The sequence below is a fragment of the Rhineura floridana genome, chromosome 6 (assembly GCF_030035675.1).
Source record: "Rhineura floridana isolate rRhiFlo1 chromosome 6, rRhiFlo1.hap2, whole genome shotgun sequence".
NCBI classification, from domain to species: Eukaryota; Metazoa; Chordata; class Lepidosauria; order Squamata; family Rhineuridae; genus Rhineura; species Rhineura floridana.
Window position 1 is genome coordinate 137,679,146 of NC_084485.1, and position 23,715 is coordinate 137,702,860.

A 23,715-nucleotide genomic window follows, 5' to 3' on the forward strand; every position below is an offset into this window, starting at 1 on the left:
TAATCTTCAGGTGAAGCAAATTATAATATTGAAGCAGAAACAGCATTATGAACAGGACATGACAACAAAATCTTGCTGTGTGGAACGCTTCTGTTCAGGAAACTCCATTCTGTTCCTACTTGCACCTAGTTTTCCAGTCTCTCACTCTCCCTTCCTCCCTCCTCCAGCCCTGGCACTAGTCAGTTACTATTCTGTGCCTACTAAGCCTGTCCTATGGATGGGTGAATATGTCAATTTCAGTTTCTCTCCATTTCTAAGTTTTCTAATCTTAAATTCAGTTCTCCACATTTCCACATTAGTTTGCATTAAGAAAAAGCCTCATGAAAATTCATCAGCATTTTACTGTGACTTTCCTCTTGTTGTTATATGCCTTCAAGTAGATTATGACTTATGGTGACCCTAGGAATCTTTTTTGGATATATTCATTAGGTTTTCATGGTAAGAGGTATTCAGAGGTGGTTTACCATTGCCTTCCTCTAAACCTATGGCATACAGTATTCCCAAGCGGTCTCCCATCCAAGTACTAACCAGGCCTGACCCTGCTTAGCTTCCAAGATTGGGCGTGTTTAGGGTAGTATGGCCGTAGGCATGCCTTTCCCCTTAACATGCACGTATTTGAATGCAATTTTGCCTAATATACACATTTTTGCAAAGCACTTTCCCATAGTATAATGCATGTTGTTACTTTCACAAGTATATGCATTTATATGCACCCTTTAGTCTATGCATGTTTGTCCACATTACTTGGCTGGATAATTGCACGGCAAAATTCAGAGAAGTGTGAATTTTGAAGGATAGCTGTGTTATGGTTCATGCATTGCTTTGGAAAGGGCAAATTGGGGAGATTTCTCTTTAAATAAGAATTGGATTGAACTTCTCCCCAACCCTATTCAGTCATCACTGGGCTGTTTGGAGTTCACACAAACACATCTTTTTTTGTTTCTTTTCCTTCCTGCTGATTCCTCCCTCTTGCATGTGGATGGTGCTGTTTTGGTGACACTCAGAGAATGCAGCCTCTGTTTGAATATGCAGGTGGAACCCTCAACAAAATGTTGCTTCAAAGCTCTCCCTTCTCAGACGTGAGAGAGAAAGTGAACAAGTAAACACCAGCTAGTGACAGGGCAAATGAAGGGGCAGGTACCTTTATATTGATATGCTTTTTCTTCACCAATCCATTCCATCCCCCTCCCCAACCTGGCTTTCAGTTTTTTCCCCTCTCCAAACAGTCCATCAGAATTCTGTGGGCATTGAACATTCTCAGTTTTCACTAAGCTGTGGTGGTTTTCCCCCTCCCTCACAGATTCCCACCTCACCCCAAAGTCTGTTTGTATTATTGTTAACTTCAGGGTTTCCCAGTCTCTGTTGATACCTTCCTCTTACGTATGGCTATTACTGTTTAGGGTACATAAGTGACAGCACTCTGACAACTGAATCAAACTCATATATAGGATGATTGCTCTGATCTAACAGGAGAAATTCACATGTAGACATAGGCCCGGTTGGTTTAAATCTCCCTACTACAGTCCTGACCAATAAAAAGGGTGCATTTCAAAGGAAACTCCCATTGCCATCAAGGCATGTTTCAGGATGCTGCCTTATACTAGATCAAACAACACTATCTGCTGACGCTAAAGTAGGTCTAATTGTTGGTGCTAACAGGAGTTTGCCAGTATTGTCAATTCTGACTGGGAGCAAGCTCCCCAGGATCTTAGGCAGAGATCACCTGCCTCTTTACCTCACCTGCTACCTGACCATAAAAAAATAATAATCAGAGACTGAACTTGGGGCCTTCTGCAAAGTAAGACGTGTAGCTCAGCAGCAGATGACACATGCAAAAGGTCCCAGGTTCAATCCCTGGCATCTTGAGGGAGAGCTGGCAGACACCCCTGTCTGAAACCATGGACAGCTGCTGTTAGTCAACATAGACAATACTGAGTTAGATGGACCATGTTCCTATGCGTGTGCCCTACCACAGAGCTATGGTCCCTTCAGCTTTGTCTCTCCAGATGTCACAGCTCTACTCTATTGCTCAGAACATACACAACACACTCAGAAATAGTTATAGGTATCCAGCCCACAAAGTAGTAATTTGCTAGAAAACGTGTTTATCTCCCTAAATTAGTAGCCATGAGATTGACTCGAAAAATGTCAGCATTGGGGAAACATTTTTTTACAATATGCTTCTACCTTGAGAAGTTTCTTTGTAGTCATGTAAAAAGAAATTCATTTAGATAAATTAGGCCATGCAAAATGAAATTTGCTTTCTAAAATCAGATGACATAAATGGAGAATTCTGAGAGCAGCCAAGAAAATGACGTAGCAAGGAAAAGCTTTGTAGAATATTGATTTAATGCATCACTTAAGCAACAGAATATCTCACACTAGCATTATCCATGCTCTATTTCATAATTTGGACAGTTTATCTAGTCACTTCTCTCAAAGGAACATACACATATTTATTTCTACATGAATTGTTTCTATCTGAAGCAGTGCTCTTTGATGTAGAGCTAAAATGCAGTTCCCACTCAACTCAGCCTCTGTCAGTGAGATGCACTTCAGCAAACCCTAAATTAAGGCTTAAGGATGGGGGATCAATTTGATTCAGTTCTCATTTAAAGGTGAAGCAACTGAATTTGCACTTTCCAAGTCAATACAGAAACTGAAAGGCAGTCATCCTTTAAAATTTGCACTTCTCCAAGTTTTGCAATGGCAGTTCTCCCGCCGAGTAATATGGACAAAAATGCATATGTTAAATTGTTTTAAATTTTTAAATTGTGTTTTAAATTGTTTTTAAAATATGTGTTTTTAAATTTGTATATTTGTTTTAATGTCTTTAGTTACTGTAAACCGCCCAGAGAGCTTCTGCTATGGGGCAGTATATAAATACAATAAATAAATAAATATGTAAAGTGTGCATAAAAAGGCATATATTAGTGAAAATAACATATAAAATACATTATATTAGGAAGCACTGCTTTGCAAAGATTAGGCAAAATTGCATGCAAACATGTGTATATTAGGAGACACACTAAAATGCTGATGAATCTTCATGAGGACATTAACACACACACTGCAAATTGATGTGGAAATGTTAAGAACTGAAATTAAGATTGGAAAAATGAAAAACTGAGAGGAACTGAAAAGGACAAATTCACCTATCCCTATTAATGGAACGCTTTACCACTGCTGAGTGGTAAGTTCCACAATAAGGTGGAAACAGAATTAAAACGGTGGTTCCACAATAAATAAACTTAATATGCCACTACAGGCCCTGCAAGAGGAAAAGAAATCTAACAGCATTTGTCCTTTTGGGCAATATCCTACTACGTTTACTCAGAAGTAAGTCCCATTATAAAAGAGACTTAGTCTCTGGAAAATGTGCATAAGACTGCAATCTTCAGTCAGCAAGTATCTCCCTGCTTACCACTGCAATGCAATGGTTTGTGTTCTGCCCCTCCTTGCAGTGCAACCTATGTGTCCTTCCCTCCACTGGGACACCCCATCACAAGGGTAGGGAACCTGTGACCCTCCAGATCAGTGGTAGATTTAAAGGTATGTGCAGAAGCAAGGCCTGTGCAGCTGAGGGTTCCCTCAGTTATTAGTATGTATTATTAACTGAAAGGACAACTTTGAAACACAACTACAAACAATGAACTGCCATTGTTGGATTCTAGTATTTTAGCTGTTGTGTTGTTTCCACAGTTCATTTTTCCTACTACTGAATTAAAGTGTAGCGGGTGTGGCGCCAACATATTCATTTCTTGAACTTGCCAGAACTTTTCACAGTTTGCAGTTATTTGAAGAAGTGTCTGGAAAACCCAAGAGAAGGGGCTGGAGGTATTTAAGCAAGCAAGAAATCAGACCAAAGGAATAGTGAAATGAGAGGTGAGCCAGGAATGCAGTTGACTGTGGTTTATTTCACCTGTTATTTCTATGTTGTTCTAAAATGTGAAGTTATGACCACAATCATGAAATAAAGAGGCGGGACACAGGTGAAGCTGGATGAAAACTTGGGCCACATTTATTAAACTTATTAAACTTATCAACTTTAATAAACTTTATTAAATGAACCAACTGTCTGCAGTATGCATGTGTGGGAAACAAGTTATTCAGTCCCTCAGGTGAGACACACCCTCCACATAAAAGGGTGTGTGTTTGCACCTAACTTCCACCCCCTTTTCATCAGGCCCACCCTAAAGGTGGGTAGGGAGGCCTTCCTGACTCACCCCCTCCTAGTGTCACACAGCTCCAAGTGGGTAGCACAGGTTAGCCCCAAAGGAGATCCCTACCTGGCCAACAGTTCTACACAAACCCAAAAGCCAGTCTTGGGTGTGACCTTTCACCTTAAAGGTGCCTAAGGGTGCCTGCCAATACCCTAACCTGTAAACTTCCCACACAGAAGAGCACAAGCCTCTTCTTAGTCCTCTTTCCCCTACCTGCAATGAATAATGTCATGCAGGGCACACGGCAGATTCTTCAAAAAGAAATTGTTGTCCAAGTCTGACAAATGAACTCCATCCAGCCGATAGAGTTCCAGCCTTGAAACACTTCACCTCAGAGTGATGAGCAACCTCCCCCTGCAAACCTGCAAGGGCAAGGTGGATTTCCCTATTTACTTTTTTACGTGCTCAGTTAAGGCACCTAGGGTCTTCCACACCCCTCCAAACCTGCCTGGAAAGCATGTCCGACCACACAGTTAATGTCTGGGGCCAACTCTGTCAAATAACCCCTAAGTCCAAACAAGCCTGAACAATAAGAGCCTTACCCTTCAGTAGCCCCAAGTCATTACCCCCCAAATGTATAACTAAAACATGTGGAGGGTGCTGCACCAATCCAGGGTTGAACAACGTAGGCAAGAGTATGCCATTGCCTGCCCCGCCTACCCAGCCACTAGACCACCACACAGTGACTGAGCTCCAGCTTGATTCCATAGGTGGTCTGTGATGCTCTGCAGCTGGCCCAAAAAACTATACTGTGCCCACAGATGAGCACCCTGATCTGCTCCAGCACCCTCCAGCCACCTGCCAAAACAAAATAACAAGTGACTAACAGCATAAATGAACACTGCTATCAATGTGGGCCCTTAAAAGCCTAATATAACCACAAAATGCCCCCAACTTCCAATGCCCCACTGCTTGAATGTCTCCACTCCCCAGGCCAAGGCAGGCTCCAGTAGATGCAGCCCCAATACAAAAAGAGTGGGTACCTAAACGAGCCACCTCAGTTCCCAATCATATGAGGGCACACTTGGTAACCACCCAAAACTGATACTTAGTAAGAGGCTGGCCATCCCGGTGGCAGAAAAAGGGCCCCGATTGAGACCAACACCATTGAGTAACACATTAAATGGCTTTGACAGGGCACAGTTCCTTGACAAGAAAGCAACAAAATTAACCTTAGTGCCCTTTGTATGCTGATCGGTCTTAGACTGGTGCAGATGAATGTGGACACAGCCTTCACCCCATGTGATATCCCCGTGTTCTAAGGCCCTACCAGACAGGTCAGATCTAGAATTAGCCAGCAGTTCAGCCATTCTAAAGGCACCAAAATGCTGTCAAAGCCACAGCATGAAACAGAGCCACCTCATCCTCCAAAGCACAGACAGCTGGCCACATACTGTACAAGCCAACCAAACCCCCTGGAGAAATAGGGCAACGAGTATCCAGCACTGGGGGCTGAGACCTCATCCACCCCTCCAGCATCTTCCATATCCTAAAATCCCCAGAACTATCCTGAACTCCCCTAACATTTGCCAAAAAACTCAACCCCTCCAACTTACCCTTTAATTTATTAATTTATTTATTTATTATCATTATTTTTACCCCGCCCTTTTTCCAAAACTGGAACTCACGGCGGCTTCCAGATAAAAGCACACATATAATTAAAAACATACAAAAGTCTAGATTAAAATCGAATTAAACTATTAACAGCATTAAAACCATTCAGACATATAGTTAAAATAATTCAAACTCAGTTTAAAATAATACAATTAGGCAATAGCAATGCAGCACCCTTCAAGTCCTATCCTTAACAGCTTTCAGTTCCAAAGGCTTGTTGAAATAAAAAAGTCTTTGCTTGCCGACGGAAGGACTGCAAGGAGGGGGCCATTCTTGCTTCCCTAGGAAGGGAGTTCCAAAGCCTCGGGGCAGCCACCGAAAAGGCCCTATCTCGCGTCCCCACTAGTTGTGCTTGTGAGAATGTAGGTATTGAGAGAAGGGCCTCTCCTGAGGATCTCAGGGCCTGGGCAGGCTCATATAGGGAGATACAGTCTGACAGATAGCCTGGGCCTAAGCCATATAGGGCTTTATAGGTCATCACCAGCACTTTGAATTGTGTCTGGAAACAGAGTGGCAACCAGTGGAGCTTTTGTAACATGGGAGTCGTATGGTCCCTGTAACCAGCCCCAGTTAACATTTTGGCTGCAACACGTTGCACCAACTGAAGTTTCCGAACAGTCTTCAGAGGCAGCCCCACGTAGAGCGCATTACAGTAATCTAAATGGGATGTAACTAAGGCATGTGTCACCGTGGCCAGATAAGACAGCTCAAGGAACGGGCACAGTTGGCGCACTAATCTTAATTGTGCAAAAGCACTCCTGGCCACCGCAGAAACCTGGGCCTCCAAATTTAAAGCTGAGTCCAGGAGCACACCCAAACTGCGAACCTGCGTCTTCAGGTTAATGTCTGTACTGACAGACCTCTCTTGTGAAGAAAAATGCTAAATTCCATTAAGTGGACAAAAGGGATGGGCCATAAACCATGGTTCCCATGAAAGTCATCAAACTCCCTACCTGCTCTCACATAACTGGATCTGGTACTGGGAGCAAGGGACTACATAATGACCTTCTGTGCTTCAAGTTGCCAAGCTCCCACAGCACCACAGGCATCGGCTCTGGGTGACTCCTGGCCATGGGGGCTAACTCCTCCAAACACACCATCTGCTGGCATGAAAGGGCACCAGTAATGCCATTGTCCAAACCAGGAATATGGCGTGGCAGAAAAAGCACATTGAAGCAAAGACATTGGGCAATGAATACACGTACCACAACCATGACCCATGTATTTTTAGATGTCAGGGAGTTGATAACCCTCACCATGGCTTGGTTATTGCACCAAAAATGAACCACAGAGTTGGCAAACTCCTCTGCCCATAGGTGGACTGCAACCACTATTGGGGAAAATTCCAAAAATGTAAGATCCCTGGTAATACCTGCCTCAGTTCAATCCATGGGCCAAGTATCCGCACACCACCTACCCCTAAAAATGACACCAAAACCAATGGCTCCAGAAGTATCTGAACCAACCTGAAGCTCAGCTTCTACGAGGATGTCATCCCTCCAAAAGTAAACACCATTGAAATGGTCCACAAAACTAGACCATTCCAAAAGGTCCTCCCTGACCTCCCTTGTAACCCTAACCCTGTGATGCAGCTTAGTATGGCCCCTAGTAAGATTGCATAGTCTGCCCATAAAGACTCTCTCTGGGGCCACTACCCAACAAGCAAAGTTAAGGTGACCTGTCATGGCCCCGTCAGAGGACTCCTCAGATGAGGATGACTCGGGAGTAACAGCAGCAGACCCAGGAGCAGCAGGAGACACGGAGGAGCCTCCTGAGAATCCAGCTCCTTCTGCCCCTCAGCTGCAGAGCACCCCAGGGACAGCAGAGGCCCTGCAGCCAGACACAGACAGTGAACAGGATACTCCCCCCTCACCTGCAGAACGTAGACAGCAGAAGGTCAGACAGAAGAGAGGCAGGCCTGTCTCCTTAAGGCCCAAACGCTGAGGACTCACACCTACTGTCCATCCTGCTCTTTATAAGGCACACCTTGGCTGCAGCTTGTGGCTGACTGCAACGTCAGGTGTGGCTTGTGTAGACCTAGTTTCCCTGCAGCATCTCTTTGACTGACCTCCTTGGCAATTGATCCCGGACCTCCACTGACCTCGCTTCTGGACTTCTGACTCGGCAAGTACGCTTCGGATAGGCCTGGCAGATTTACAACCCGACTGCTGGCTAAGGACTTTCCTTCCCTGCCAAAGACCCAGGAATTTTCAGCCCCCCCTGACACTGCTGATGCAGTGTAGAGCTGACATGACCTAAGATCCCTTGCAGCTGCCGCAGATTAACCTTCCTAGCTCCCAGGACAAGTGAAACACCAGACCCTCAACCATGCAAATGATGTGGCTGATTCAGTCACGTTGGAAGATACTCAAAGGACATTGATTCTGTTGTTTTTGAAGATGAATTGCGACACTTTCTGCATTTTGTCAATAGTGAGGACTTTATATCATCCAAGTCTACTACTGCACTTTACAAGCTTGTTATTGATGGTTTGACTGCCACATTTCTAAATATAGAGACAATTCTTAATTATTGCTTTTAGCTTTACCCATATCAGATGCAACCGGTGAAAGATGTCTCAACACCCTTAAAAGAATAAAAATTTACTTACGTTCTACTATATCTCAAAAGTATTTAGCAAGCAGCAATTTTATTGATCAAAAGTTCTGCATTGCAAGATATAAACTATGACAAGTTAATAAATGGTTTTGTGCAAAAGAAATTTTGAAGAAAACACCTATAAATGTTATGAATATTTATGAATATTTTACAAAAATATTTGGATTTTCATTCATTGTGCTCCTTTAAATAAGTTAATTTTTGGAGAAGAGAAGTATTTTCTTTTCACCTCTATTTATATGCATTTCATTAATCAGAAACAAAAAGTACTGTTTAATATTATTAAAAAATATAACCCATGTTATTAATTTACTCATTCTTATGCATTTAGCTCCATCTAATTTTCAGACATAGTCACTTTTTTTAGGTGAACAAATAGAGCCTCCAAAAAGGGCTGTGTCCAGGACCCTGTAGTGTAGACCATTGTTGTTGAACTCTAACTCCCATTGGCTCCAGCCAATGACATCATGACATCTGGAAGTCCACAGGTTCTCTGTCCCTGCCCTACCTAGTGCCCACCGAGACAAGATCATCCAGGCAAGTGTGGAAGAGGGAATCAGGGTGAGTGTGGCTGCCTCTCCAGGCAGATCTTCCCCACTGGATCTTCTCTAGTTCTTCTGCCCATCCTCCTTGGATGTACAGCTCCTATGTGTGAGACATACCCCAGCAGGCAAGAGTCATTACATTATAAGCTTGATCTGTATAGCTATTGCCCTCTTAGCACCTTCACACAAGGGCAAGCTGCCCATTGCCCAGCTCTTCTGCCTTCCTCTTTCCCTTATTGTACCCTTGTCTATTCTTCATCCATTGGAAGCATTGGCAGATTCCATCCCGTATGCCATTTTGAAAATTAAAAATAAGTATAGCATTTTAAAAACAAATTCACAAGGAACTTCTCAGCCGCAAAATGGGAAATGAGAGCCATTGCCCAGGTGGGCAACCATGATGCTGGGAGCCAAAGGCAGTAGGTCAGCGACGAGGTTGGAAGCAAAGGCAAAGAAGCAGCAGCTACAGCTCTATATCTGGCAAGACTGGTCATTTCAGTGTTCTTGGAATTGGGAACAGTGGACAGGCAAAGATGGGAGAGGAAGTTTTCCTTTTAATCTTTCCCCACCTTCCTGCAGAAGAGGAGCCAGCATTAAGCAGGAGCAGAGCTTGGAAAAGTTACTTTTTTGAACTACAACTCCTATCAGCCCCAGCCAGCATGGCCACTGGATTGGGCTGATGGGAGTTGTAGTTCAAAAAAAGTAACTTTTCCAAGCTCTGGGAGGCACTAGAGACAGCATTGCAATGTTGTCGGCAGGAGAGATGGAGGTGGAGCTAGGTGTAGAGGAGGAATCAGCACTAGGCGTTGCCTTGGGGGGGATTTATTTATTTATGTATTTATTTCATGTCCCACCCTTTCTCCCAGTATGAGCCCAGGCCACTAAACAAAAGCAAGGTAGCTTCCCATTGTGACTTTCTTGATCATGTTAGAATGTATCTGAACCTTGGGAACTGACATATACTCATGACTCCTTTTCATACAGACAGTTTTGGCATTTCATCAAGTATGTTACCCACTTGTGGGGTGCCGTAATAGTCGTCCATGAAGTGGGGATAGTATTTTTTTTCTGTTGGAGTGCTGCCTAAGATGCCCTCAGGTGTTGTTCCCCCCTGCAATATTATGATTTTGTAAATTGTCAAGGACAGCCCCTTATCACAGCAAAGAATCAACAGTCTCTTATGAAAAGCATTCCATATTTTACAAGCAATCTTGAAAACATCTGAATTCTAACATGTGCTTGCTAAGGGGCTACCATAAATGATGAATCCTGTGGAATTTACATTCTCATTTGCTTCTAAAGTAATGCATTTATGACGGGGCCATGCTTTGGGTGTTCTTTTTCACACGGAATGCAAGTGTTGTGGATAGAAATATATTTACAGGATTAATATCTCGTATATAAAATGTAAATTTCTTTCACAGTAAGCTGTGGGTGGAGTGTTAAAGGGATGTGCAGGACAAATGGGAGTCAGATGGATGTTTTAATGAACACCTTGTTGATGTGAGACCACCCAAAAAGTGGAATAAGAGCAGAAAGGGGCCAAGTACCTAAACTCATTAGGAAAACTACTTCCTCCCCCTCCCCAAAATTAAAATGTTGGGAACAAAAGGGGCACTTATAAGTGGGCATCAGTTTTGCACTATTGAAATATATTACGACGAAAGGAAGACAGATCCAAGAGCAGTCTGCCAGTGTCAAAATGTGAAAAGGAAACTGTTAAGGGCTTCAGTTATCAAAGAAATATGTAGTCCTCTGTCCCTTTGGCACCTCTAACAAGGGAGCAGAAAGAGGCTTCAGCGTTTGAGCATTTGAAACTGGGATTCAGTATAATACCTAGAAATGTATAGATCACCCTCCCAAGAATGCTCACTAAGCTTATTGAAAGTATTTTAGATGCTTGCTCAAAATCCTTTGATATTTTGCCCAAGCAGCACCCACTTATTTTACCTCATGTTTTGCTCTAGGTCAGGGATGAAGGATCTGTGTTGTTGGACTCCAACACCTGTTAGCCCCAGCCAGCATGGCCAACGTTCATGGAGATGCAGTTCAGCAACATGTGGAGGACCACAGGTTCCTCATCCCTGTTCTAGGTGAAATTCAATGGTGTATGAACCCTAAAGACTTAAATTAGGGAAGTCATTCATACTCCCAAGTGGATCCTGGGGACTGTTGTTTTGTGAGATGTAATTAATTTTCTGAGGGACTGTGAATTCTCTAGAGATTTTGCATGATGATTCCTGAGCTCAAGGAGCAGGTTTGGGTCTATGTTTGGAGACAATTAGACACCATTTTGAATCAAAATGGCAGACTGAACTTTTCAAAATGGCACCAATTTTAACCAAATTTTGCATGATGGTTCCTGAGATCAAGGAGCAAGTTTGGTGTATGTTTGGAGACAATTGGATGCCATTTTGGACTGCACATTTCAAAACTGCACTGATTTTAACCACGGATTTCAAAACTGCACTTTTTTTGATATCTTAGAATTTCCAAGCAATGCTGGGAACAAAACTTCTAGTCTACTATATATTTTGGAAAGTTGTTTGTTCGCTATGCATTTGGACACCTCTTAAGATATCATAACCAAATTTTGCATGATGGCTTCTGAGACCAAGGGGCAGGTTTTAGTCTATGTATGGATACAATTGGATGCCATTTTAAATCAAGATGATGAAAGAACCTTTCAAAACTGCACCACTGTAGTTACCCACTGATTTTGAAACTGCATTAATTTTGGGGTTTCTTAGAATTCCCAAGCAATGCTGGATGTGAGGCTCCTAATAATAGATATTTTGAAACAGGCTATTCTCCTTTGACATAGTTCAGAGTGAGTAAGAACATCATATTTTTAAACCAGAGCTCCACTGTATTATTTCACTATTGTTACAAATAGCGGATGGAGGAAACAATGTAAAACAACTTTCTTTTCTTGTTTTAAAGTGAACTCATTAATGTGAATGTTATCAAGAGGTAATTCATGCTCTGCTCAAAAAGAATGAGCATATGGGAAAAGTCCTAGTTCTCTCTTAAAACTAATTCAGAATCCATTTAAAAATAAAGCATATGATGTTCGTATTTAAAAAAATACTTCTGGATTCACCGATCCTTTTTTTTAATATCCTATGATCTTAGGTGGGATAGTAACTCTACTCCTGTCTTTAAATCCACAACAGCAAATTTGTCTTGTTTTGTACTACTGCTACCTTCTGAAGATCAGGAAAGAGGCATTTCATGCTAGGGTGGCTCAGAACTGCAAAGAACTAGAGAAGGGCTAGGGAACCTGTGGCCCTCCAGATGTTGTTGGAGCCCAGCTTCACATGAACCCCAGCCAGCATTGCCAAAGGTCTTGAGTCTTGAAACCCAGATTGCCTTGATGGATTATTGAATCTTTGATTTGCTACTGACCTTGCCTTTGGAAGACGAACTGGTACTGTACGTGAACTGAGACCCCTTGACCCCCTCCCTTGCTTATCCACATTCTCTTCAAGCCTTATCTGCTTTACAACCAAGCCCCTGCTTAGGCAGCTGCCGGCTAATTGTTTTACAGTGTCATTAATCACATCGGTGCAGCCGGCAGAGACTAACACTGTGGGTGCAATGTGGGGGCATGCTTGAGATCTCCATGTGTGTTTGTGTACTGAGTTGCCGGTCATGCTGAGTTGCACTGCCTGTGGTTGTGCGTGATTGGCAGACCATCTGGTGGGCATGCATGGTGTGTGGGTCAGGTGTGGCATTTGAATTTGTTGCCAGGGTGGCTTTTGCTATGGACGTCATGCACACACGCCGTCTCCATGCAGGGTGTGTGTATGTGTTCCAGAGCTGGCGCTCCTGGGCCACTTCCCACAGACTCTGCATGGGGGTATCCCACTCCTGTGGGATGCCTGGGAACTCTCCCCTACACTTCCCCACTGGTGGCTGCTGCTCCCATGGCAACGGCAGCTCCACTGGCAGTCTGTGTCCCCTTGCTGTTCTGTGTCTCCTCATGATGGGTCTAGTCACGTTTTGTGATGCTTGTTCCCCTGTAGGGGTATTTGAGACAGCAGCCTTTTACTGTCTGCTTCCTGCACCCAGCTCTGCCACCTGAGCCAGCATTCTGCCACCCCGGGGGCTCCTGAATGGCTATTGGATGAGGCAGAATTTACGCTAGCTCCTCTTGTGCCGCCATGACTTATGCCAGCTTCCCCTCAGTTGGATTACTGTGCCTGGGCAGTATTCAACTAATGTCCTGTGAGCACAAGGATTTACACTGTTACAACAAAATGTCCCCCCTCTCCTCCCCCTGCATGCCCCCTAAATCTGTTCTAAGGTTCCCAAAACCCTACAGAGCAGATTGCAAAAGGCATGCAGCACATGGGGGAAGGAGGGGGAAAGTTCAGCGCACATGTACATCCTTCTGCTGTTGGATAGCACCCTAACAAATTTATTATGGTATTACATTTTTGTGGGCTACTGTCCACTTTATCAGATGCATGAAGTGTTATCCTGAGTTATCTGGGCAAATTTCTTCATGACTCCATGCAGCTCATTCAGGACAGCACTTCATGCATCTGATGAAGTGGACTGTAACCATAATAATTTTGTGAGTCTTGAAGGTGCCTCAACAGGACTCTTTGTTTTGCTGCAACAGACTAACACGGCTACCCATCTGGAAATCAAGGCAAAGAGACTGTTTTTATACTGTAAGAAACATGAAAACCCACAGGGTTTCTTCATTTCACCCTGACTTTTTGAGCTCTTGAGGATGAGTGCTGTATTCTCATACAAGATAGTAAATTTTAAATCTTGACATGAGAGTATAAGCTAATGTGTTGTCTTCAGCACTTACAAAGCATCATAAACTGAATCTTTTCAACATTCAAGTACCAGATTACTCACATTCTCTGGGACTAGACTGCAAGTGTTCGTTAAATGTAATCTGAATTGCTGGGACAAAGATCAGGCAGCTGACTGGAATTCCAGGTAGTAAATTTGGGTGCACAAAATGTACTGGTCTAAGGCTCAAATTTGGTACAAAGAATTAATTGTCAGAAAAAGACCCTGAAGGTTTCTTTACAGATGACAAAGCTGTATTACAAGGGTTCGATTGTATACTAGAGCAATACTCCGTAAACATAAAACTACAAGTCTCACTTGTCATGTACGTACCTCAGGAGATACCAGAAATACTAGAGGATAAGCTTCAAAAGGAACTGAATTGTATAGAAAAAAATGAAAGGCGACAGAAAAAACCTACATTTCCAGACCAATAGTTGTACCATTTGTAATTGTATGCTGCTTTTCTGCCAAGGCACACATGGCAGTTTGTTGCTGTTGTTATGCGCCTTCAAGTCGATTACAACTTATGGTGACCCTATGAATCAGTGACCTCCAAGAGGGCAGTTTACAATTTTAAATCCTAAAACAAATAAATGATATAAAATATAAAGTTGGCCCTGTGAGGGAAGAAGAGAGTATGACTATGGCAGGCTGTAATGCTGTCTTTGACTCTCTCTGTCTCTTCATCTTTATCAAAGGGCAGCTGGTCTCTGCTGGCCTTGTGGGGCAGGGTTAGGGATGGGCGACAATTCCACTGAAGGTCAGACTTGGCACCTGATTTTCCAACAGTTTGCATGTTCTCTGTGTTTGAAGAGCGACTACATTTGCTGCAAATTTCAGCAGCTTGTCCCTAACACTAGCATTTAAAAAAAAAAAACCCCTCATCAAATATAGTGGTCACAGCATAGCAGCAGCAGCAGTAATTTATATATTCTTCTCTCTGTGTCTACTTCCCCATGCCCGGTGAATAATCCATGAGATTGAAGCTCCAAGCAGGGAGGGAGCAAGCCTAGCCTACACCCACCAACCCCCTGCAGAAGAATTTTAAAAAGAAAAGAAAACAGGGAGAACTAAAACCAGCCAGCCTTCCTTATTTTCAGTCCTGAATGAGCCCAAACAAGGCTCCTAAACCTAACTGTGACACTTAAAATAAGTTCTCCCCCACACTCCTCAAACACACATAGGAAGGCACCAGTGCTATCTGTCTGCTAGAAAGAAAGCCCACAACCTATCTTGAAGTACAGTATTTAAAGGGTTACAGGGATTAAAAGGCAAGCCTAGAAAATCTCATTAATGTGGGTGAAACTCTCTAGGCTTGCCTTTTAATCTCTGTAATATTAAACTTTTAAATGTCCTTTCACCTCTCAGCAAGTCCAGGATGCTCAAAGTTAAGACACGCGCGCACACACACACACACACACAGCCTTGAAGGAGGCCATAGTGTGGCCATCTCTGAGAAAACCCACCCTGGACCCAATGGTATTAACAGCTACTGCCATGTTGCAAATATTCTCTTTTTTTGGCAAAGTACTTGAGAAGACCATGGTAGGGTTACCATCATTTTGTCATTTCAAAAAGAGTACATTTGGCCTCGATAAGTGAAAAGTAAGAGTATGCTGTTGCACCATCTCAAAAAGAGTACATGTACTCTTAAAAGAGTACGGTTGGTAACCCTAGACCATGGTGACACAGTAATTCTTGTAGGAAACTGATTATCTGTAATCAAGCAACAACTGGTTTACATCTGGGTTCAGATTCGGGTTCAGGATTGAATCTGTCTTGGTCGTCCTGATGGATGTCATCCATTAGGAATGGGATGGGGGGCATGGGACCCTGTAGCTCTCACTAGATCTCTCATCAGCTTTTGATACCATTGACCATGGAATCTTCCTGGACTGATTATGGGAGATGGGAGATGAGTATCAGGGGCACTGTTCTGCAGTGGTTCTGGTCTTATCTCCAGGTACATATCCAGAAGGTAGCATTATATGAATGGTTTTTGCCCCCTGGCTCTTGAGCTATAGGGTGCTGCAGTGCACTATATTGTCTTCAATGGTATTTAACATCTACATGAAGCCACTGAGAGAAATCATTAGGAGTTTTGGAGCAAGGTGTTATCAGTACACTGATGATACCTATGGAATTAAAATTTGTAGGCCTCAAACTTTGCTTCAGTACAACAAGGGTGATGGGAAGAATGACATTGAAACATGCTGTAAAGATATGTTATGAGGAGATGTTACAGAACATTCTGAGCCCTATACAGATCAGGACCAGGTTACTTGTGAGAGTGCCTTATCTCTTATATATACATACACATATACACACACATATACACACACATATACACACACATACATATATACATACATATACATACACATATATACATATATACATATATATACATACATATACATATATACATATACATATATATATACATATACATATATACATACATATATATATATATATATATATATATATATATATATACACACCCAGAAAATCACTGAAGTCTGTGGGAGAGTGTCTCCTGCATGTTCCAAAGATATCAGAAGCCAGCTTCACAGTAGCTTGGAGTAGGGCTCAGTGGGGCTGCCCCTGTTTTGTGGAATAGCATTCCTGTTGAGATATGAGGGGTGCCCACTATTTGCACTTTCAGGAAACAACTGATGAATAAGGTGTATAAATACGTCTTTGGCATGAGTGTCTATTTTGTATTGTTTTTCTTTTTCTTTGTTTTATATATATTGACTTCTTGTGTTTTTAACTGTTGTTTGCTGTTTTTATTATACACTGCCTTGAGACAATTGAAGGTGATTAATGCATTGATGATGATGATGATGATAGTGTTATCCCAAGCAAAACCTCATTTACCTGGGCCTGATGAAAGAAGCTCCATACCTGAGGCACTACTATCTCTGGTGGTCACATTAGCATTTTTTTTTTACAATAATTTTTATTCAAATTTTCATAAAACATACGAAACAAAATCATAAAACATTCAAAGACAAAAAACAAAACAAAACAAAAATGATTAAACAAAAAAATAAAATGTTGACTTCCCATTTGTCGCAGATCAAATCAGTTATAGGTCTATAATATAGATAGATAACGTTTATTGCGGTCACAGACCAAACATATCAATTAGACATTCCAACATAGAAATGGTTAAAAACAATTATTTTACAGCAATTTAATACAAGTTAAAATATTAACATATACAGGGTATCAATTTTTTCCCTACTCAGATTTACTTGGAAAAAAGAGCTTTAACCAAGCAGAGATAGATGGCCATCAAACATGTGTACAGAGTAAGTATGAATCTCCTTGTGCATAAGCTCTAAGGCCTTTGCAATATTAACAAATCGGATATTAGAAGAATAAAATAAAATAAGTCATGGCAAATCTCTAAAGAGTCTAATTTCCCTAATTAAAGCGAAACCATTAGGGTTATAATGAAATCTTAGACAGCCAGCTAAAATTATCAACAAACATAAATACAGAAGTAGCACATAGGTAAACTGTTAAATACAAGTTAAGGTCTATAATATATAACAATCCTGTCTCTTAAATTATATTATAATTTAAGAGACACTTTCCTCCAGTAGTTATCTTAATTAATCATCAAATCTCATAAACATTACTTTATTCTTTCCACAAAAAGTCAAAGAGAGGTTTCAATTCTTTAAGAAATATATCTATCAATTTTTCTCCTAATAAACATGTTGATTAATCCATCTCGTTAATAATAATAATAATCTTATTGTCATAACCATAGTCCAAATAAACATATCGATTAATCCATCTCATCAAAATCTGTTAGGTCCAATAATTTCAATAGCCATTATTCCATTATCCATATTAATTCCATCTTCCATCTTCAATAGTCCTGTTAAGTCCAGTAATTTCAGTGTCCAATCTTCCATTATCAGTATTCCATAATAATCTTGCTGTCATAACCATAGTCATATAATAAGAGTCTGATGGGAATTTCCTCTATCCCAAATATTTTCTTGCCATCAATTCTGAATAAGTTGCTGAAATATTGTTGTAAAGTCATATCTCTGTTCTTCTTTTTTACAAAATGCACTGGCTCATCTCTTGAGAGTTTTTCCATTGTCACATGGCTGCAGTTAATTCCATATATTTTCTCTATATCAAGCTCCATCACGTCATTCCAGTCCAGAAGATTATCCAAGCCATTGATAACTTTATCTCTAATATCTTCATTAATTTCTTCAGAGATAACGTTAAATTCCAAACAGTAGATTTTATTTCTAATATCCATAAACTCCAGATCTTTTTCCAATTCCACATTTGTTCCAATCTCCAGGGCTTGTATCTTCCCTTTATTTTTTCTTTTCTCATCTCTGATCTCATTCTCCTCTCTCACAGGATCCCCTATTTCTTTAAGCTCCTGCGTCATTTTGCTCAGTTCAATTTTCAGCTCCTTACTGCCCTGTCGCAGGGCTTGTTTCGTTATCTCAATCTCATCCATTATTTTCTGAAACATAATTACTTCCAGATTCTCAGCCACTTTCTTGATTGCCATTTTTAAAACCACGAAAACAAAACAAAACAAAAATAAAGAAGAACCACTTCTTATTTCAGCAACAATTGGGTTAATATTCCAGGCTTGATGACATCACAGTATAAACAGAGCAGCCTGCCTTATCTCTCTATGTTCAAGAATACAAAACAAATTTAGTTCCCAGCATCAAAACAGTTAGTGGCGTCGTGAAGAAGCAGATTCGTCAAAATAAAATAGACCAAAAAGAGAATAGTCCCAGACAATATAATGTTCCTCGGAATAGAAATCCCTCTTCTGTTTATATCTTTAGAATGCACTTCCAGGACAGCTTTTTGCAATAGAAACAGAGATAAGCTGTTAATTTCGTGAATAACAGAGAAGAGTTATAGCTCACCCAGAAGTTCTTTAAAGCTGATTCATTTGACAAATCTCTTTTTGCTGCAACAATTTAAACCAAGTAAAAAAAAGAATAGAAAGAAGGGTGCTTGCCTGTTAGTCCGTTTTCTCTTTGAAGAAAAGATAAACGTATCGCATTAATCAGATAGAACTTGTTCGGAAGTCCGTCAGGCATTGCTGGCTGGACCTTTTCTCATAAATTAATGAAATCCAGTCCTCCCAACAAAAACAGGCTTTTGAGGTTGATCTCTACGTTTCTCCCTGCCCGGGAGAAATTTCATCAGTCAAAAAAAAATGTTCTGACTGATTTATATCTGAATAAGCTTCTTTTGAGGCGGGAGCCCCTCTCAAAAGCAGGCACAAGCGAAGTCACCCTTCCCGGAAGTCGGTGGTCACATTAGCATTCACTAGCATTCTTTAATCTGTATACGGTACTCTATCTGCCCCTTGCATGCCTTTATACTTATCAGTGATAGGAAACAATCCATGTATCACACGGATGGCCCGGATCACATGGAAAGTCTCAGTGAAATGACATATTCCTGGAGACCATAGAAATATGGAGGCCAGAACCTTCCAGGAATGATGTTGGGAATCATGTGGAAAGTCCCTGTACTGAAGTATTACCACATGAAAAGTGTTTTTAAATAGCCACTCTTGGGAACACCTACCTCTCTAGAAATTGTTGTATGCAGATTGTTGATTGGTCCATAAAATGCATGGCAAAGATTATCCCTGTTGTTTCACTAAATTCAATGAATTTGGCATAGAAACTATGTTTCAAAAGCAAATCTCAAAACTGTTTGATATTCCTTAACCTAGGAAGGGGTTGGGCATCATTAACATAAGCTGGTATCATGATGCCTCACACGTCAAAGATATGCTTTTTATGATGCAGAACTCCTCTCTATTTTGTTGGAGCAGCATAGAACTGGATGCCAAAAATAAAAGGGGAATAGAAGCTCTTTCTTTTTTTAACACACATACCTGTAGTCATACATCACATTCATAATCCATTTGTGGAGCCCAGTTTAAAAGAATGATCCAAATGGAGCAAAAAACAACTAATACCCCCAATTTCTTCTTTAATCCTCATTTAGCACTATCCAGTGTTCTACCAAAAAGATAGTGGTGTACTGTTTGAGAAGTGGAAAGAAAAAGGTACTAGACTAAAAGATTTGTATTCAGGGATCACCTTTCTTACTGAGGAACAACTTAAATTAAAATTGGCAGAAGCAAAGACACATTGGTTACTCATTCACCAAATTACATACTTTTCAGCTAATTTGAAAATATCCAATTATGCTACCCGACCACTTCAACCCCTGAAACATTTAGTACTGAATCATACTTATATATATAATAAATTATTATCCAAAATATACAAAAACATGAATGAAGTGATGTCTGATGACTTAAAAACTCTAAAACACATGTGGGAAAAGGACTGAAATTATCAATAGAATAGAATGATCGGAGCTAAATTTGGGATAAAAACCCTTTCAAATCAGTGTCTGAAAAAATAAGAGAAAACAATATTAACATTGTACACAGATGGTATTACACTTCATTAAAATGCCACCATATTAACCCACAAATTAGCTCATGCTGCTGGAGGGAATGTGATAATCTAGGAACATTCTTCCATATGTGGTGGAGCTGTGACAAAGTCCAACAATTTTGGGAGCAGGTTTTCAGGGACCTAGGAAAAATGACTAGGCAAAAAACTGAATGTGATACAAAACTGGAATTATTAACACTCTGCTGATGAACAAGAAGATTTGAAACATAAGGATAACTTTTCTACTAGGGGCAGAGAGGGGGGGAAATGGCATCTAGCAGGCAGATGGCATTTCGACAGCTCTGCAGTGCTCTTTGCTTTTGTTTTTAAAGACATTTTAAAACTACTGAAGTAATCACCAACATTCGCCTTCCTGCCATTTCTTATCTTCCACCGCACCAATTACTTCTGAAAAGCCATAAAATTGCTGTTTCTGGCTGACGGAGAGTGAAATTTACACAGCATCTTACCTTACCTCCTCCCCCCCTCCCTCCTTTGGTCCGGTCTTGCTCATGACGAGGAGATCCAACAAGCACCAACAAGCACTAACAAGTAAGCAAAGAATATAAGATTTTCAATATCCCCAGTGGCACTGAGGAACAGTTTGCTCATTTAACTGTGTGGGCTGTAGGAAATTCACCTTATTTTGATGCTTCTTCGCATTATCCAACTTGCCCATTTAAAGCAACAGCTGGAAATATGGTTCACACTAGGAGAGACTATAAAATTCTGGGGCTGGCCCCATCGGAGCTCGTCCTTCACATTAGGAAACTCAAGCAAGTAAAGATGAATAGCTTTTTTATCTCTAAAGAACAACCGGAGAATCCAGTGGATATGACAGATGGAAAGAGGCTTAAGGGAAGTGGGGCCAGTATATCTAGAAGCCCCAACAGAGATTACAATAGAGCCAGCAGCCCCACAGCACAAGATGAAAATACTCCTCCCTTGACAAACACTCCCCCGGACTGGTCACTGCACCTTAATAGAGCGCTACAAACAGAGGCTCCCATCCTTTCTGTTCCTAACCTCGCTGCTGCGGAAAATCTGGACCAGATGGAGGCTCCTGCTGTGGCCAAAGACCAGACGAAGCCGAAAGTTGGGTGCCAATGTCCATCTATTCACCCAACCTGTAATGATTCATCATTTAATACAAACTTACATACTCCCCTCGATCCATCAAACGAGGAGAATCCACCAAATATAGACAGCAAGTTCCCACTTGAATGCTGGCTTTTTATGCTAGCCAGGGACATTGATTTTATCTAGATTTTTCTGTCTGAGTCTAATAAACTTTTAACCATACTAGTGGAGGCACATAACAAGCTTACCCGATGGTCTGGTAGCACATCACGGGGAACCCAGACTTCTATAAGTCACCTCCAAACTACGTGAAGGGTAAAGCCCAAGCAGTAGGTCGCTAAGATGCTCAAGAATTCCTCCAGGAATAAACAAAACAATGTAATATCATCAAAAAGAGCAACATCTCCAAGTAGAGTAAGAACATAAAACACCCAAAGTTTAAGCATTACAGCAAAATGAACTTTGCCAAACTTTTTCAACTACTGGACGCTATCCCTAACCAGAAGACTGATCGGAGGTTAGAACCTGTAGTGCAGCAGGAACATTTGGAGGATGACAAACCTGCCCCCAACCGCAAAGGTACATCCCCCTCCCCTTTACCTTCTGCAACTACCAACCTCCACCAGTGTCAGACTTCAGACCAGCAAGATCCTTGGTCGCTTACATTCCTGGATGCTAAATCAGCTCAGAGTCGCCCTTCTGAGGCCAAATGGACCTTAGTCCTTAATCGTCTGAAGCTAGTGCTGTCCAACTACCCTAAATCGCTGGGTCACATTGTACTTAAAGAACGCAAGGCTCACCTTCTGGGAATATTTGAAAGCATTATGCCAGGCCTTTTCTCTTCTAGAGATATATTCAATGTGGAATATTTATATTTTAATCAGGTCACACCTCGAACTATAGCGACCCTCAGCTCTCCTGAAAAAACTAGCCAGCTATTTAAAAACAAAGGCGCCCTTCAATCAACCGGTATAACCATAACAAGACTCTTCAAAAATATAGCCACCCCACAGCCCTTAATTAGTCGTTCATTTATATCAACTAAGATATAACGTCAGCCTCTGTGCCCGGAGAAAAAGCTGAGACTGAGCAACCCTTACCTCCGTGGGCACCGCCTCACCTAGCCAATCCTAAATCAGCGGTTACGGGTAATGATCCAGCCCACTGTCTAGGGAGTGCTGAAGGGAATGACTTGCCCACCGAAGAAGAAAAAAATCTATTCGAGGCCTACGTTGCTCTACCGGCACCAGCTCAAATAGACATCATTTCAAGGCTGCAGAGACTGACTATACAACTAAAGCACCTGTCGGCCACGACGACCAATAACAGTGCCCGGAAAGAATATCAACTGATGGAGGAGCCTCTTAGCAAGGCAGAGGTAATCCCCATGTCAACAACTTTTAGCCACAGGCCTCCAGTAAGCCATTTACATGCCCTTCAATCAATCACAGCAGAAATTAACCTGCCAGCAGCAAATTTAGCACAAGTTCCCATAAAAAAGATTCAGATAACCGTGCAAGGGCAACAGTTGCAACGAGTGCAATGCCTACCTGGACAGAAATGAGATGGCTGGGCAAAAATGAGGAAGGCTCCCCTCAAAAGGCACCTGCCTATAGGGATTTTCCTTCTAACCCCAAAAAGACACCAATATCCAACGTCAGTCGGAAGGATGCAATTCTAGAGTCAATCAAGTTCTTGTCGACTGAACCACCTCTAATGGCCAGTGCTTCTCATATGCAGAAAACCTTACCATCCCAACAAACTACGGGAAGCAAAACTGCTAAGCCCTGACTAAAAACAACTTGCTCGGCATCCCGGCTGTTATTTCTCTCCTGGAATATCGCAGGATAGAATTCCAAAATGGTAGATCCCTCTTTTTTGGATTATGTAAGCAAGCACAATGTGTTTCTTCAGGAGACCTGGGCCATTGAGGCTCCTAAACTAGATGGCTACTCCACTCATTCGCTGGTGGCAATGCCCAGTGATAAAGGCGGCGGCTCCAAAGGGGGTCTGAGTGTGTTGGTTGCCACAAACCTTAGAACCAGCGCCACCAGACTTGACTGTCTGCCAGAGTTAGCCATGTCATTAGTTCTCAAGCTTAATTGGATGTCTCTACTACTAATAAACGTCTACCTCCCCCCGAATTGCCAGAAAAAGCGAGTAAACAAATCTGTCAAGAACTAGAAACCTACATAGCCAAGCTGACAATGCTTTACCCAGAAGCGGCGGTGGTTATAGCGGGTGACTTCAACGCCAGGATAGGCCCTAGTGATGAGGCCCTATATGCCCATTTCCATGAATTCCCCCCTGCCCCTGATG

At 41.7% G+C, this 23,715-nt stretch overlaps 1 pseudogene; it reads right to left on the reverse strand.

Annotated features, from left to right (window-relative positions):
• Nucleotides 1-479: 479 nt before the first annotated feature.
• On the reverse strand, nt 480-588 carry LOC133388171 (5S ribosomal RNA; annotated as a pseudogene).
• Nucleotides 589-23,715: the final 23,127 nt, after the last annotated feature.